Source organism: Callospermophilus lateralis, assembly GCF_048772815.1.
Source record: "Callospermophilus lateralis isolate mCalLat2 chromosome 6 unlocalized genomic scaffold, mCalLat2.hap1 SUPER_6_unloc_1, whole genome shotgun sequence".
NCBI classification, from domain to species: domain Eukaryota; kingdom Metazoa; phylum Chordata; class Mammalia; order Rodentia; family Sciuridae; genus Callospermophilus; species Callospermophilus lateralis.
In genome coordinates this window covers 1-10,588 of record NW_027510149.1, presented here as the reverse complement: position 1 = coordinate 10,588, position 10,588 = coordinate 1, and the positions used below count along the sequence as shown (strand labels likewise).

The 10,588-nt window shown below is 57.8% G+C and overlaps 1 long non-coding RNA gene across 2 annotated transcripts; it reads left to right on the top strand.

The window, feature by feature from the left end:
* Positions 1 to 1,778: 1,778 nt before the first annotated feature.
* LOC143401048 (uncharacterized) lies at positions 1,779 to 5,724 on the top strand. Of its 2 annotated transcripts, XR_013154805.1 has the most exons (5): positions 1,779 to 1,847; positions 1,942 to 2,020; positions 2,961 to 3,124; positions 4,396 to 4,596; positions 5,402 to 5,724. It is a non-coding gene; the product is annotated as an uncharacterized LOC143401048 (long non-coding RNA). The 2 variants fall into 2 exon arrangements; XR_013091574.2 differs by having other exon boundaries at positions 1,788 to 2,020.
* Positions 5,725 to 10,588: the final 4,864 nt, after the last annotated feature.

Here is a 10,588-nt window from a genome sequence, read left to right as displayed (position 1 = left end):
CGGAAAGCTGCTAGCACTTCACGCTCATCCCCCGCGTTCACGTAGATGGAGGGGCAGCCCAGGTGTGCACCTGCAGGTGAAGGATAAGAAACACCTGGGAGCCCGGATGGACGTCATCAGCATCAAGACGCCCTGGATCCGACCCCAGTGCAGCAGGGACGCCCAGCAGGCGTCACCTCAGTGAGGATGAGTGCTCAGGGAGTCTCAGGAGTCCTTCAGGCTGATCCAGGAGCTGAGGCTGGCTCCTGGCCTGGCGGGGACACTGCGCCCTGCAGCCTGGGCTTCAGAGAGGCAGGGAGAGTAGGCTCTGGAGATCTAGCGGTGGGGCCTGCTCTTGCAGCACTGCAGCCCGTAAAACCATGCAGTGCGGGTACCAGGCACAGGAGGTGCTCTCACGCCAACAAGGAACCGGAGCAGAATGAGACAAAACCCCAAAGGCTGTGGGGTCCCTGTTTGTGCCACAGGGACTGCCTCCTCAGGGCCCGCCTGGTTTTGTTCTGCTTCGGCTTGTTTTGTCCAGCGTCCAGCAGGGGGCAGCCCCGGCCTGCACACGTGCCCTGGCCTGAGCTGCAGGTCTGAGGAGGCTCCTCCTGGGGGCTGCTGTGGGCACAGGCTCTCTGCCAGGTCCCTGAGGGTCTCGGCCCGCGTCCTGCTCTAGTGAGCACCATTGCCCGGGATGCTACATGGAGCACTTTCTTGCACAGAGGACAGCACGGCTCCCGGGCCGCCTCAGTGAGTTACAGGGGAAATCCACAGGAAGTCTGCTGAAGTTATGGTCGCCTCTCCTCTTTGGCCGACGAACGTAGAGTATTCACACGGAGATATTTCTTCCAAATTATTCTGAAATAACAGTAAAAGTGTAGAAACCTCAAGGCAGGTGGGCTACTCCTTCTCTGGAGCCAGTGAAATGTCCCAGTGCTAATCTAATAAGCCTTCGTCCTACCCAGAAGTTAGGGCAGGGAAGTCACGCTCGCCCCGCCTGCCCGGCCATTGGGCAGGGTCCTGGCCTCCACCCAGGATGTGATGACCAACACAGAGGACTCTCAGAGACACGGAGGCTGCCAGCTGCCGGCCAGAGGCCCCCCCACTGTTGCCTTGGGAGCTGTTGGGTCTGGTCTCTTGGGACGGAGTCCCATCACTCGTAGGTCCGTGGAGCTTTCCAGTAGATCCCTGAAAAGCAGCACACCCTGCTATGAGAAAGGCCCCTCTGCAGCTCACAGCAGGCCCCAGAGGCTTCGCCCAGCACCCCCCCCCCCGCCTTCCCTCAGGGACTGAGCCACCCCCTGCACCTCCCTCCAGAGTGGGTGCTTCCTCTACTTGCCGCGTTCCCACCACGAGTGGTGAATTCTCCTACCTGCTGAAACTGGCTGTGATCCTGGTGTGTGGTTAGGGCCTGAGCCGTCTGGGAGAAGCTCCTGTTGATGCAGCAGGTAACGTGACTAGACGGTGAGAGCTGTGACCTGTCCTCCATCCCGGCTTGAGCCAGGTGGTGCTGAAGGCAGGTGGACTGGCTGCAGGTGGTGGCCCCGGGCTGTGCCCTGGAAGGGTGCGTCTCCCTTGTGCCCTTCCCCTGGGCCCCTCTGCTTCATGGCTTCCATGTCCTGAGCTGCTTTCCGCCATGATGTTCCACCTCACCTCCAGCCCAGAGCAGTGGAGTCGCCCATCCGTGGACTGAAACTCTGAAACCATGAGCCAAAATGAACTGTTCCTTTAATACTTGCTCTTGTCAGGTCCTTGGGTCGCAGTGACAAAGAGCTGACTAACACTTCTTGGGACAGTGATCACTGGGCTTTGAGCACGGCTTTCCCAGGACAGTGGCACAGTGAAGGTCCCTGGAGTGGACTCAGGTCAGCTCACGCTCCTAAGTACCCGGGGGATCTGGAGAGCCTGGTGTGAAGGAAGCGTGGCTTAGCTCAGACCGCGGCACTGTGTCCCGTGTAGGAGTGCCACCATCAGGACCCAGGTCCCTGCTGGGTGGAGGAGCCAGTCACTCTTCACGGTCTCTTTCCTCTTAGCCAAGGTAAGTGACAGGACTCTGGGGGACTTTGGTCACCCTACATGCAGCCCATGCCTCCTGAAGTCCCGGCAGTGGCTCTCAGTACCTACTGTTCCACAGCTCAGGGACGTGCATCACTGGAGCCCTGGGCTTGAGTGGCTGCCCAACCACGTGGAGGGGGACAGAGGAGGAGGCCAAAGGACACTCCGTGGAGGGTGTGCAAGCGGGTGGGAGACAGGACAGGGAGCACAGGGATCCTGTTGGGATGGGAAGGTTTGGGTACAGCTCAGGCTGGGGGGAGAACTAGGGGAGCCCACGCACAAGTGGTGACATGAGAACTGGAAATGAGTGGGGGCTTCTCAGGGTGAGAGGGGTGGGGTTGTGCCAGGCAGAGGAGGAGCAAAGCTGATGCACAGTGTGGGCCCAGGAGTCTCCTGTGGCCACTGGAGCTACCGTGGGGAAGGGCAGCTCAGATAAGGCGGTGGGCAGCTGTAGCCACATGGCGACCACTGGTGCTGTGTCCCCTGGACACCCCCGTCTAGCTATTCCAGGTTGTCTCACAGAGAGCCTTTGAGTTACAAGGACACGCGCCCCTGTCAGTGTTATGGAAATTCTTGGGGATTAACGGCTGCCCTCAGAGCCAGGGGACGGTGCATCAGCCTTACTGATTGCCAGAGGGAGTTTGCGTGAGATGAAGTCAAGAGTCTCCGTCTAGAGTCCTTAGATGTGAGGTGTCCCCCAAACTCACGTGTGAGACGATGGAAGGTTAGGCTTGGGTTCTGAGAGACTTAACCCAGTCGGTGAAAGGATCCCTGATGGGATTAGCTGAGTGGTGACTGCAGGCTGCAGGAGGTGGGTCACTGGGGGTGACCCTTGGGAATACATATTTGGGAGCTGAACCTAGTCTCTCTCTGCTTCCTGATCATGTCCTGAGCCACTTCCCTCCGCGACACTCTTCTGCCAGGATGTCCTGCCTCACCCTGAGCCCAGGAATGGAGCCAGCTGTCTGAACACCTGAACCATGAGCCCCAGGTCAACTTTTCCTTCTGGTAGCTCTTCTTGTCAGGACTTTGGGTCGTAGCAGTGAGGAGCTGACTAAGACCTCTCCAAATCTGCTACAAGCTTCAGGTAAGAACTTGCTGGAGTCATGACACGGCAACCTGCTTCTTCAGCTGTGCATGGAAATTCTCAGGGGAGAATATGGTGTACTCCTGGCTTAAGTCCCTAAAAACATCCTGCATTGGTGGCAAAAGTTCCAGGTTTCCGTGTGCCTACTGAGGGGTGAATGGCTGAGACATCTTGCTCTTGGTTCTTACTGCAGATGGGTCTCAACTGTGTCCCACGAGTTAGATTTAGCCTGAATAAGGAGTAGCTTAGAAGGCCTCAGAAGCCATTGCTGCTCCAGGGCTAATGATCTACAAATAAACAGGTGCCTAAGGAGACGCACTTAGGCGCTTTTCAACTCTACCCACTTGGGCTTTGTGGCACGTAGGGAAGGCAGGGCCATGTGTCTCTCTTGTGCCTGATTTAAGTGCTTGCTGGATATGACAGAAGGATGCCCACCTGTTTGTTCTTCTGTGAGACGAGTTGGTGACCTTACGACTGTGTTAGTCAGCTTTAAGTTGCTGTGACAGAAATACCTGACAAGAACAGCCTAGAGGGAAAGTCATTTTGGGCTCATGGTCTCAGCGGTCTCAGTCCATGGACAGCCAGCTCTAGTCCCTGGGGCTCGAGGTGAACATCATGGTGGAAGAGGGTGGTGGAGGCAAGCAGCTTAGGTCATGGCAGAGAGGAAGCAGAGAGAGACTGTGGAGCCAGAGCCAAGGTAGGGTCCCCAAGGATACCCCGCCCCCTGCTCGGTGATGGCTTCCCCGGCCATGCCGCACCTCCTGCAGTCACTGCCCACGAGCCACTTGAATGGCTGATCCCCCAGATGGATCATCTGCTGCTGCGGTCCAGCCCTTGCAGTCTAGTCGTTGCCCCTCGGAGCGGCCCTGATCTTTTCAGGGGGCGCCTCATATCCAGACCCTGACCTTGGCTCGTCCTCTCACTTGGAGTCTGTAAGCTAGCTCTCTTCGGGCGCACCAGTCTGACTGACTGAAACCCCAGACATCTCCGTCGCTCACAGCTCTGAGGGGTCCTCAGAACCAGAGCCTCTGGCGCCTGCAGCCTTTGCCCCAGACCTGGGGGCTCGTGGGCCTGCCCTCACTCTGCGGCCCTCAGGCTCCCGAGCAGGGCTGCTCCCAGGGGCGGCCCTCTGCCCCGCTACCCTCCACAGGCTGACTCTCCACTTCCCTCGGTGCGGGGCCACCCCGCCCCAGGGCCTGCCGACAGCTTTGCACCCTGTGCTGATCTCGCAGGAAAGCCATGCGGCTCCAACACAGTCGCCTCCTCCACAGCAGGTGACAGGCGCTGGGAAGCGCAGGCCCCAGGGCCTGCCTGTCACTCAGGTCTTCAGGAGCCAGAGTGACCCTGGAGGTGTGGTGTGATGTCTGAAGCAACAGAAGGCCCCACCCGGGCCCTCCTCAACTTGGTGAAAATGTCACAAAGCCGTCACTGTGACATTCCTCTCTCGGTCGGCTGGGCCCTCTGACTCCCGTGTAAGTAAAGAAATCTGCAAACGCATGCAGCGCTATTGTCCCCGAGTTACTCTGTTGGCTCTGGAAGCAGCTGCACCTAAGTTAGCCATCGGCCTCAGGCAGGGAGGGACACGGGTTTGTCCCCAAGCGCAGAATCCCACAGAGCCCAGACGGAGCCTTAGGAATGGGTCAGACAGGCCTCCAGCTTCTCAGTGCTGAGGTGAGGGGCAGAACCATCCAAAGTCCCAGGGCTTCCGGAACGACACTTTTGCCCTCTGGAATTTACACATGGGCACTGACAGTTGGGCAGCCCAGCAAGCTGCCCCGGGGTTGTCGTCAAATGGTCTCGGTTTCTGATTGTCCAGCTTTCTACCCAAGGCTGCCTCCCATCATGGCTGGACCATCTTCCTGGTAAGGAGACTGGGTGGGAAATGCCAGAACTTGTTTGCTCTGCAGAGTGTCCTGTGAGGTGGGACAGAGTCTGCAAAGTGCTCAAGGCGTCAGTCCTGCTCCTTAGGCAGGAGTCCTCACCCTCACAGCAGAGTCCAGCGCTGTCTCTCAGACAGGTGACACAGCGCCCTGACTCAGCCTGAGCCATGGAAGAATCCTGTTAAATGGTCTCCTTGTGAGCAACACTGACTTTAAAAGTTGAAGTCTTAGTATATGGAAATGTCTTTCAAATGTTCACATCAAAAGATGATTTCATCTTTATAATCAATAATTTAAGAAATTGCCAGTGAAATCTCTCTCTCTCTCTCTCTCTCTCTCTCTCTCTCTCTCTCTCACACACACACACACACACACACACACACACATTGTCTTTTAGCTCATTGCCCTGGGGGCTGTTTGAAGACCCCATCTGAGGACCAGTGATGGGCCGTGCTGAGTCTGGCCTTGCAGGACAGAGGACTCCAGTTAAACTCAACCTGGCCACTGACCAGCTCTGAACACTCAGGTGGGCTGCTAAACCTCTCTGAGCCCCAGGCTGCTTTTCAGCAGAGAGGGGTCCCTCCTCCTTTGGGTGGTGGTGAGGGTCACAGGAAGCATGGGTGGGTGCGGGGCCCATGACAGACACCCACTGAGAGCACTGCTGGCTGAGCGCTGGTGGAGCAGGATTCGGAGCCTCAGTTCTGAGAGGAGCTCCGTGATCTCTAGGACTGACTGTGGCTTGGGCAATAGCTGCTTCTGGGCTGTCAGCGTGGAGTCCTTGGGCTTAGGGAGAGCCCCCAGAGGCCGTGCCGCTCTCTCTGACCTGCAGGGGTGCCCCTCAAGCTCACCCAGGCTCTGCCATGCCCGAGGTCCTCCACCGAGGCTGGTCTGGCGATGCCCGTAACCCAGATGAGGCTCTGGTGGCATCCCCAGGTGCGTTTGTGCCCGAGCAGGCAGAAGCATCGACCACCTTTCACTGCTGGTGAAAAGCTGAGTGTAGAAGAGGCAGGGCCATGTGGTCTTGCCCGTGAGTCGCCGATGGTGCCCAGAGCTTCCGGAGGCCGCTTTCCCTTCCTCCCAGCCTGCTCCTCCCCCGGCCCAGCCCAGGTCCACAGACATCTGGCAGCAGAGCTTCCCTGTGGTGTGGGTCAGAGGCAGCAGCTGACATCCAGCTCCCAGTGGCCCCTTTGCCCCATCCCTGCCCGCCCTGACCACTGAAGTCGCATCGTGCCTGGAGGAGCACGGGGGAGGATTTGCTCCTGCTGGACGGCCCTGGCCTCTGCACACTCCCTGTGAAAGCCGCTGAAGACAAGGGCCAGCAGCGGGAAGAGTTAGGGTGAGCTGCTCAGACTCGCAGGACATTCCAGAGAACTCCCTGAGTCCCGCCCGGCAGCGTGGCTTCTTGTTCCACTGCTCTGGTGAGAACAGGAACGAGGTGCTGTCTTTTCTCCGGCAGTGGAACCTCAATACCAGCGTCCTGCCACACATACACCTGCCTTCTTAATTGTCACTCCTGGTGTCCCTGCTTCTGAGGACACACCCTGCCTGTGGTGAGGGCAGCCAGCTCTCCAGGGGCAGTGGTGAGCCCACCGTGGCTTCGAGCATAATTTTACCCTCCAGAGAATTCTTTTTAAAGCCTTAAGTCCATCAAACAAGGCACAAACTGGAAAAAGCTGTGGAAAATGTTAATTGCTCTGTGGAGAAGCCCCTTCAGGTGAGAATCAAGGACAGGGACTGGTTCCGGCATGCCAGGTAACCTCCCGCTCTCGCTGCCTGAATGGCCACCACTGGAGGATAAGAAGTGCCGTTCCGAGTAGGGCCTGCTGGCTACCACTCCCACGTGTCCTGCAGAGGGAATCCTAAGGATCTCAGGCTCTGGCTCATGCGGCTGGGCTGACTACCTACACTTGCACAAGTCGGGGTGGCTGAAGCCCTGCGGTTGGTGAGCCAGGATACTCCAGGTGCCACCAGGGAGTGGTGCCCTCCCGTGTGGCTGGGCTCAGGACACACACCAGCTTGGGGACCACGGCTCTGACTTCTTTGCATTAGTCCTCCTCTAAGGAGGACGCACTTGATGACGCCAGCGGGACTCCCGGGGACGGCCACCAAGTGCTGGCACCCACTGAGTCTCCTTGTCCCCTCACCCTGAGTGTCCTGGACAGCATCATGACAGGGCCTGTCTTCAGCCTGTCGGAGCCTCCAGCACCCCACACTCTGAGGGGATGTGCTGCGCCTGAGCTCCCCTGAGCAAAGCAGGTGGACCGTGAACCGATGTGCCCAAGGCTCAGGCACCCTGAGGGCTGGGAGCCGCTGGACGTGGTATAGCACCAAGGAGGGCGAGAGCAGGTTGCCATTGAAAACACCCCAGTCAGTCACCCAAAGAGGCCTCAGAAGAGGGGACAGAATCTTCTTTTCGGCAATTTGTGTGATTAATTCTAGCATCCTAAAATACCAGGGCCTGGTTTCTGTACCTGACTTGGGCTCCTACTTGTGCCTGAGCTTTTGGGGTTGGATTCCTAGTTGCATGAGCTGTAGACAGGGGCTATCTGGCTCACCTGGGCCAGGGACTCAGGTGAAGAGGGGGCTCTTCCAGGGTGGTCTCCAGCAGTGGCATGTCAGTGGCTCAGTCGGTAAGTGGACACCAGATCGGACAGGCCTGTTTTTTCCTGGCAGAGGGAGGGGTGGGTGGCCCTGTGCTGCTCCCTCTCCCCAGGCCTCCCGGCTCTGCTCTTGGCGGGAGTTTCAGTGACAGAGGCTCTTGCTGTGCCAGCTGGAAGCATGCTGCTCCGCTGGTTGTCTGCCATGCCTGCTGCAAGGCCACCAGCTTGGCAAACCTTGGTCAGAGGCGCATTGTGGATGCGAGGGGCCATGACTGGTGGTCCCTGTGAGGACTGAAGTGCGTTTGGAAAGCCCAGTTCATTAAGGTACCAGGACACTTTCCATCATTTCCCTTGTGTTCATGTGGGATGCGTCACCTCCAAGGTTATCTGATGGATTGCTTCCTGCCGCCCCTTCGAGGAGGGCTGGCCTTGATGGCATCTCAGTCCATGCACTGACCTCACCCTTGGTCTGCCGCCTCCCTGGGTGGGGAGCACATTTCTCCACCACCACGCCATTTTTGGAAGGAAAAACTTAAAGAATGGTTCTCATTATTTAAAGGTCTCAAATTGCACAATTGAAGAAGCTAAGAGTCACACTCTCAGGGCCTGGCCTGGTTGGAAGAGAGTCTGCATTTTATGTCCCTTGGTCATTGGAATGTTCTGGATGTGCCGTGGTCTGTTCCAGAAAGCAAAAACCTAAGTACTGGGGAATGTTTGGGGAAATTATTGGAGCTTAGCTCAGTATTATTTAGTGAGCTGGGGGTGTGATGGTGTGGTCAGATGTTTCCTTGAAACTCAGCTGAGGGCAGTCTGTACCTCCAGAGGGTTTAGGAAGGACTGGCATTTCCTGCCTCTGGTGTGTTGCTAGGCCCTTGGCTCTGGCCTTCCTGGCCCAGAGCGGGCAGGCCGTGGGGAGGGTCATGCTGCCCAGGCTCCCCTGGTAGGACACCTCGGGGTTCCACGTCCCTCCATTACCAGGCCACTGCCTCCTGAGCCCAGAGCACTCCTCTGTGTCTCTCTCGAGACATTTACTTTCATATGTCAAAAAGTTGCCAAGAGTGACGGTCAGGTTAGGGTGGGTGACTTTCAAACTGCCACAAGGAAGTGGCGACTCTGAGGAGCAACCTCTGACCTCCGACCTCTCACCTTAACTCTGACCCTGGGTTTGCCCCGTGGTCTGCGGCAGGCCCAGGCAGTCAGGTCTCAGCACCACTCTGTTTCACACCTGGGCTTGCAGAGGCCAACAGGACCACACGGAAGCACAGGCCTTGCCAGAGACGGATGTCCCTGGCACAACCCCCTAGGAACACCTTCGTCATGTGCCTGTGTCAACAGGACGGTGTGAGGGGCCCAGAGGGACCAGCATGGACGTGGAAAGACCTGGTTGTTTTCCTACAGCCTTCATTAACGTTTAAAGTCATGGAAACCTCACACAGGCAAACCACCAGGTCTTTTCAGCAGGATTTTTCTGCAAGGAGGAGCCCTAGGGCAGGAGGGTTTGGTGAGCCCTGCCTGTGCTGTCAAGGGCGGGAGAGGACCCCACAAACCTCACAAGTGGGGACCGCCAGGCCATGCGGTCGTTCTCAAAGGAGGGTGTGAAGGGCGTGGCTGCCAGTGCTGTGATCAGCCCCCCAGGAGCAACTCGGACATGCTGCAGTGTCCGGAGCGTCCAGCACCTGGCGCCCCCCCTGCCAGGCACCTGGCTCCTGGCTGTCTTTCAGCACCCACTATAATTCTGCCTTATTATGCAACCGTTGCTTCTTCATCTGGGACTTGGCTTGGAAGTGCAGCAATGTCAGCTTTCTGTTTTCTTTTCTCTGGTGGAGCCAGAGGCTGTCGGCAGAGGCTGGGCTGGGCGTGGCACGACTGAGGTCAGTCTCTTTCAGAAAGTCCCAGCGCGAATGCCTATCTGGGTCCCCAGAGCAGGAGCATTTGGTCACACGAGGCATATTTGGGGCAAGAGGACTCATTCTGCCCAGACAGCCCCAGGCCTTGGGGTACTGGGGTTCCTAATGGTGTGAGGGCCAGTGTCAAAGGGTGAGTGACCCCAGTGTCCTTCCAGGTGTGCAAGGACAGTTGTGCCTGCATACGGGAGCTGGGTGAGCAGTTAGGAGGAGACGCAGCCTGGTTCAGTTTAACGTTGAAAGTCCGTTCAGTCCCCACTCAGAGCTGCCCGCGTGTTTATTTCTGTCTCTCTGTGTTTACACAGGAATGTTGCCAACCCTTGGGTGGCACAGTGACCTGCTTGTGCACAGCTGGCCTGTGGGTGGGCACGAAATGCACCTGAGCAAGAGCAGACGAGCCCCACACGCCTGCTGCTTGAGGTTTGGAGGACCCCAGGATGAGAGGGACACTTTCTCAAGAGTCAGAGTGACCAGAGTGCCCTGGCGCTGGCAGGGAGTGGGGTGGGAAGAGGCCTCATGTGGAGTCTGGAGACGTGTGTAAGAAGTGGCAGGGCCTGGGGGCTGTCCCCTGCCGGCCTCTGCCTCTGCAGCACAGTTGTGAAGTACCGCGGCCTCTGCACGGAGCACCTGGGGGCCCAGCACTCAGTCATGGAGAAAAGCCGCCTCCAGGGTTTTCTTGGTTCCAATGTTCTTTCCTTCTTTCCTTCTTTCCTTATTGGGCTGGAAGGAGGTCAGCATGGTGTCCCCGGAGAGGCCTGGACCCAGTGATCTTGGGCTGTTTGAATGGGTCCTGGGTCTCCCTGGGAAGGTCACAATGGTGCAGAGGAGGTTTTCACTGAGGGGACAGTCACAGAGACAGTACTGACACTAGAACTTCCTGAGCCAAGGGAGTGCCCCAGGACCTGCACCATCCCTGGTCTTCTTGGAAGAGAAGGCCTGGGCTCACTGAGCCTGGGGAAGTCCTTCAAGGGGTCATCCTTCTCAGAGGCCTGCTGAGTGGTGAGGGGGTATGGCCATCCTCAACCAGGCCCACCTGGGACTCCTGGACACATGGGGTGTCTATCAGAAGGGGAGGATGTC